Source organism: Lissotriton helveticus, chromosome 5_1, assembly GCF_964261635.1.
Source record: "Lissotriton helveticus chromosome 5_1, aLisHel1.1, whole genome shotgun sequence".
Taxonomy (NCBI): domain Eukaryota; kingdom Metazoa; phylum Chordata; class Amphibia; order Caudata; family Salamandridae; genus Lissotriton; species Lissotriton helveticus.
Window position 1 is genome coordinate 1,972,760,323 of NC_136065.1, and position 6,066 is coordinate 1,972,766,388.

Here is a 6,066-nt window from a genome sequence, read left to right on the forward strand (position 1 = left end):
GGAGAGCGATGAAGGGGCATGGATGGGTCATGAAGAAGCAGTGGGCAAAATGCAAACTCTTCTTACTTTTCCTACTGGCCGGTCATGTGTTCTCTTCCCCGAGCAGCCCAGAATCTCCCCATTCTCTGCCCTAGACCTGTTTGTGCTCTCTTAGTGTCATGCTGTGGCACCCAATGTGTCAAGCCAGAAGTGAATATTTAGTCATGACTGCTGTTCAGGGCTGCATTGGGAAGGCAAACAGGCCCTGGCAATTGAGACGGATCGGCCGCGTTGGGGGGTGCTGGTGGGAAACACTGCAGCTCCTTTTTGGTACAAGGGGCTGATATTGCAGCACTGCTGCAAAGCCAGCCTCTTGCACCAAAGCCATCCCCCACCGGTCCAAACCGGCCCCCACCCTTCTAACCCACCAGGAAAATGCCTAGTGCCTGCTACGGGCAGTTTGGCCCTGCCGCTGTTCCACAATCTGTTCAGAAAAGAGCCTGTCAAATTGGCAAAGTAGTGAATTAATTAATTAGCTGATTGTGGTCTCAGAAGTATTTACCAATAGTTTATATTTTTTGCCATTAGTTCGTACAATTAGTTTTTCTGAAAAACTCATTTAGTGCAACCTCTTTTTAGGTCCCGCATGAGCCAGAGCGCATGCGCTGTCCTGCGTGGCTTTTAGTAAGGGCTTTAAACTTTGAACACATGCTCATGTGTGTGCTTTTTTTTTCATCACCCGCTATTGGCCTTTGCATGCGTCTTTCTAAGAAAGACAGAAAGCAATTGGCCAAAGGCGGGTGCATGTTCCGCCTTCTCTCCCCCCTGGCCTAGGGACCTCGGGAGCGAGCAGCAGCCCAGCACTGTGCCTGCTGCATTCTTTAAATTCTTTGCAGTGCGCACACGCGCACCACTCGCGGTCGGAGCTGCGTTTCTTTCTTAAGTCGCGTCCTGAAGGTGACATTTCATTGACACCTCCCTCCCCCGAACTCAACCATCGCTTTCCCTTCTCGTCTAAGTAATTGAGCTGCATTAGAAGACAACCGTTTCTCAGAGTCTGATTAATATCTTTCGCTGCCACCAATGGAAGCGCTGTTCTCGCGGTGCTCCACAGAATACCATGAGGCGCTGTGCACAGTCTGTGAAAGTCACTGTGAAAACATGCATTTCATTTTCATTCCACACACAGCACTGACCGGCCTGCTCCAGTCTCATGGAATGGCTGCCCCACAGCCTTGTGCCGCCCTCCCCCGAGGAACATGACCCAGGCTCAGCCTCCGTGCACTCGGGCTAACTCCACCAGCAGGAATGCCCAAGGTGAAGAACAACGCCACCAAGCCCGAGGACTGCGGCTCTGTGTCCGTGGTCTTCCCTCTGACCATGATGATTACGGGCATGGTGGGCAATGGGCTGGCCATGCTGCTGGTTTACAGGTCCTAGGGCAAAAAGGAGAACAAGAGCAAGAGGTTCTGCCTACTGTGCATCGGCTCCCTGGCTCTGACCGACCTGACGGGGCAGCTGCTCACCAGCCCGATCGTCATCTCTGTCTACCTGTCCGGCCGGCAGTGGAGCCACGTGGACCTCTGTTGCCACCTGTGCACCTTCTTCGGGCTGAGCATGACCAAGTTCGGACTCTGCCCCCTCTTCATCGCCAACACTCGAACTCCTGAAGGTCTGTGCTCGGTATTCCAGCCTGCCCGCCGCGGTCCGACTTGGTAGCCAATACCGTAGAGCGGAGGGCGGGACAGGAAGAGCCAGACACTCCCAGCAACTCGAGCGGTTAGAGCTCTAGCTCTCCAGCTCAAAGGGCTATTTAGCCCCCTCGTCGCTTAAAGCGCGCAGCGGTTGCGCGCAGGGGAGCGCCTAAGGATGCGCCTAAGACAAGCCAAAGAGAAGCCCGCCTGCGCCCGTCCGCGACCGGACGGGGCCATGGGCCATGGCACTTACATCTGCTGACCTAGGATGTTGTCCCATCATCCGGTTGAATTATACCTCACAGGTACTTTTAGGATTACGAACTACCCCTCAGTTGGGATGCATGAGGGTGGCGGATACTAGTCTGGAGGGCCCTTTCTCCTGCCGCCATTGCCAGACCCAGTTTCGGACTCAATTTGATGACATTGATCTTGCTGGTTGTCATCAAATACCAACAATAGGGGTGGGCGCAAATGCGATACTGGGGAGCAAGAACCTGCTTTGTAACATTAGATCGCTATCAAAGCACTCTACTGAGGTATGGGAACTCATTTCATCTGCAGAACCTGATCTATGTTTTCTAACAGAAACATGGCTGAAACCCCACTCGGTCCCTGCCATAACTTTAGGAATTCCGATTGGGTACAAAATAGTCAGACTAGATCGCCCCACCAAGACAGGGGGAGAGATAGCAATTGTCCACAAACAGGAAATAGATATCGCTATCTTAGACGAATTCCGTACCCCAGAACTAGAACTACTGATTTTTAAAATTAATGTCGCAGCCAAAGGTAGCCGGAAAGGGGCATTAGTATCTCGCCCTCCTGGGCCTTGTGCCAATTTTTCCATCTCACTAGTGGAAGCATTGGCCCCCTATGTGAATAAAGACAGCGATTTCCTACTTTTGGGGGATTTCAATGTTCATAGTGAACTAAAAGAGTGCAAAGAGGCACAGTCCTTACTGACGGATCTGTCCTTATTGGGCCTAATACAAGCGAATAGTGGTCCGACACATCAGGCAGGACATACATTGGACCTAATCTTGTCTTATTCCCCCTTGATTAACTGCCTACCTCCAACACAAGTAAACTGGACCGATCATTTTATTGTGGAATTCTATACTCCTAACATCAGCACACCTACCTCATGCCCAATGGCCCTGCCTAGTAAACGGAGACAATGGCATAAAATGACCCAAGAAGCTTTCAATGAGAGGTTTGTGGAACCCACTTTCACTCCCACAGAGGGTATTGAGGCGGCTCTGACCAAATTTGAGTGGATGCTATTGCCCCCTTGAAGTTGTTCAAACCTCGCCCAGCACACTAGCAGGAAGTCTGGTTCTCAGAACATTTAAGGTCCCTAAAACAAGTCGCCAGAAAACTAGAAAAGAAATGGAGAACCTCCCATTTGGCCGATGACAAGAACCATTACTGGGAAGCCCTCACTATATACCGTAAAGCCTTTCGCACGGCGCGCAAGAATCATATTGCGTCCCAACTCACAGCGGCTGGAAATGCTCCAAGCGTCTTATACCAAATCCTGCAGTCCTTTGTTAAACCTGTGGCTTGCGAGAGCTCTGAGTTAGCGTCACTGCAATTGTGTGATGAAATCTCACAGTTCTTTACTAAGAAAATAGATGGGATTTATGAAAAAATCATTAGCTCCAACCTGTCCTTTAGTGGAGATAAATCACGACCACAAGTCGAGGAAGAACCTTACCCTACCACCCATACCCTCGGCATATTTCCCCCTATTTCTTCAGAAGAGGTAGCATCTTTAACTATTCAGATCAAGAGTGGGTGTCCAGCTGATACCATCCCAGCGAGAATAATGCCTATGCGTGGCAAAGAACTAGGTCTTGGGATTCAGAGAGTTGTAAATCTCTCCTTGACTGAAGGTGAGGTCCCCAGGGGGTGGAAAAAGGCTCTGGTAAGACCAATTAGGAAAAACTCTACAATTCCGTGGACAGACTTGTCCAATCTCAGACCAATTTCGCTACTACCGTTCCTGGGTAAACTTACAGAAAAACATGTGAACCGACATCTATCTAATTACATCGAACAAGCAGGAGGCCTGGATTACTCTCAATCCGGCTTTAGGCTGAAGCACAGTACAGAGTCAACCCTACTGTCAGTTACGGACGATCTGCATATGTATCAGGACAGGGGTTACTCCGTTGTCCTGATATTGCTAGACCTGTCGGCAGCATTCGATACTGTGTCACATAAAATCTTGATAGGGCGGCTGGCAAATATCGGTCTTGAGAATAAGGCACTGGCCTGGCTAAGGAGCTTTTTATCCAACCACACCCAATGTGTCACCATGGGTGCATATCGCTCGGTGGAGGTAGAGATTTCTAAGGGGGTGCCACAGGGCTCCTGTCTGAGCCCGACTCTTTTTAACATCTATGTGGCACCCCTGGCCAGAATTATGCGAGCTTTTGGTTTCATCCCAGTGTCTTATGCGGATGACACACAGCTCCTTTTTCCCTTTAAATCTCTCACCACCGAGGTTAAAACCTCCTTCTCCCAGGGCATGAAGGCTGTGGCTCGATGGATGTCATCAAACTGCTTACAGTGTTATGTAGGAAAGACCGAAGTCATGCTGTTCGGGGAGGCCAAAATCCTATGGACTCCGGACTGGTGGCCACAAGATCTCGGGCCAGTCCCTAACCCCAAACCTGTCGTGAAGAACTTAGGAGTTCGACTAGACCAGGCGCTCTCGCTGAAGCAGCATAGTAACTACATTGTGGGCTCATGTTTCCACGTGATAGGCCTTCTACGCAAAGTGTTTCCCTTACTCCCCGACTTCATCAGGAAAATATTGGTACAGGCTCTTGTCCTTAGCCGCATCGATTACTGTAATGGCCTGCTGTTATCTGCAAATGAGGGACTATTAGCCAAACTCCAAGTTGTACAGAATACTGCGGCCCGGTTGGTCTTGAACGCCCCTCCTAGATCTGCGTCCAAACCTCTTTTGGACAAACTACATTGGCTGTCGGTCCGGCAAAGGATTACGTTTAAGACATGCTGCCTAATTCACAAGAGCTTAAACGGATTAGGTCCCGCATATTTAAAAAACAAACTTATACCTTACTCTCCTGTTCCCTCCCTTAGGTCCAGCAACCAGTTTTTACTGTGTGTGCCCGTGCAAAGAAGGCCAGACATGGAGGCAAAGCTCTATCTGTGGTTGGGCCCTCATTATGGAACAAGCTCCCATTAGCTCTCAGACAATGTTCAGAACATCTGTTGTTTAGGAAGCGGCTTAAAACGTTTCTGTTACAAAATGAATTCTTTTAAGTGTCCCCTCTGACTGTGCTTGTGGTGTTCTTTAGGGCGCAGAGATACTCCTCCGGGAGTCGATTCAAGCGCGATATAAACCCGAAAACAAATAAATAAATAAACACCATGGCCATTGAGAGAGCCCTGGCCATCCGGACCCCCCCCCTAGTACTTGAGCCACATAAGACCCGGGCCACCAAGACCGTGCTGCTCTGCATCTGGCTGGGCACGCTGGCCTTTGCAATGCTGCCCATCGCCGGGGTGGGGCAGTACAGCGTGTAGTGGCCGGGCATCTGTTGCTTCATCAGCACGGGGACACGCATGTTTCAGGGAACACGTTATTCGTCTCAGCCTTTGCCTCCCTGGTACTCCTGGCCTTGATTGTGACTTTCTCCTGTAACCTGGGTACGATCCGGTTGATGGTGGCCCGGTGCAGGAACAAGAGCGCCACCTCGCAGGTCAGCAAGCAGTGGGAGCGCATCACACTGGAGACCCTGAACCAGCTGATAGGCATCATGTGCGTGCTCTTGGGAGGGAGGGGTGGGGGGGGGTGAGCAGACCACCAGGCAAAAATTTGTGTGTGAAAAAGGCCCCTTTATTGAAACAGGTGCACATTTACACAATACAACCTCGGCCAATCGCCTTACAAAACTAGTCCTCACTAATTAGAATATTACCTTAACCCCCAATCACAATCCCCGCCCCTAAAACGTCATCAAACCCGCCCCCGCCCGTACATAACATTATTACAATTCAAACAGTGCAAAACCCCCCGCATAATAATTCCAACTTATCCAATCCCCCAAACCATAACACAAACTCCCCGGTTCGCCCTCCAACAACTCTTGGTACCCCAACCTATGTAACCACCCCAACAAATCATCCTGCCCAACTTCTCTTGCAAATGCCCCAATTCAAAAAATGCCAACTACAATCATGCCAAGCCTGGCAAAAACCACCAATTTCCGCACTGCACCTGTTCCAAGCGACAAGTATACAAATAAATACCCCCATATACACCTATTCCAACAAAAACGAACCAAAAATGTGGGAGAAAAGAGGAAAGAACATCATGAAAAAAAAATTGAAGCAAAAAATACCCAAAATATGG

General features: G+C 49.9%; 1 pseudogene; it reads left to right on the forward strand.

Annotated features, from left to right (window-relative positions):
- Positions 1-1,238: 1,238 nt before the first annotated feature.
- Positions 1,239-5,509, forward strand: LOC144752834 (prostaglandin E2 receptor EP3 subtype pseudogene; annotated as a pseudogene).
- Positions 5,510-6,066: the final 557 nt, after the last annotated feature.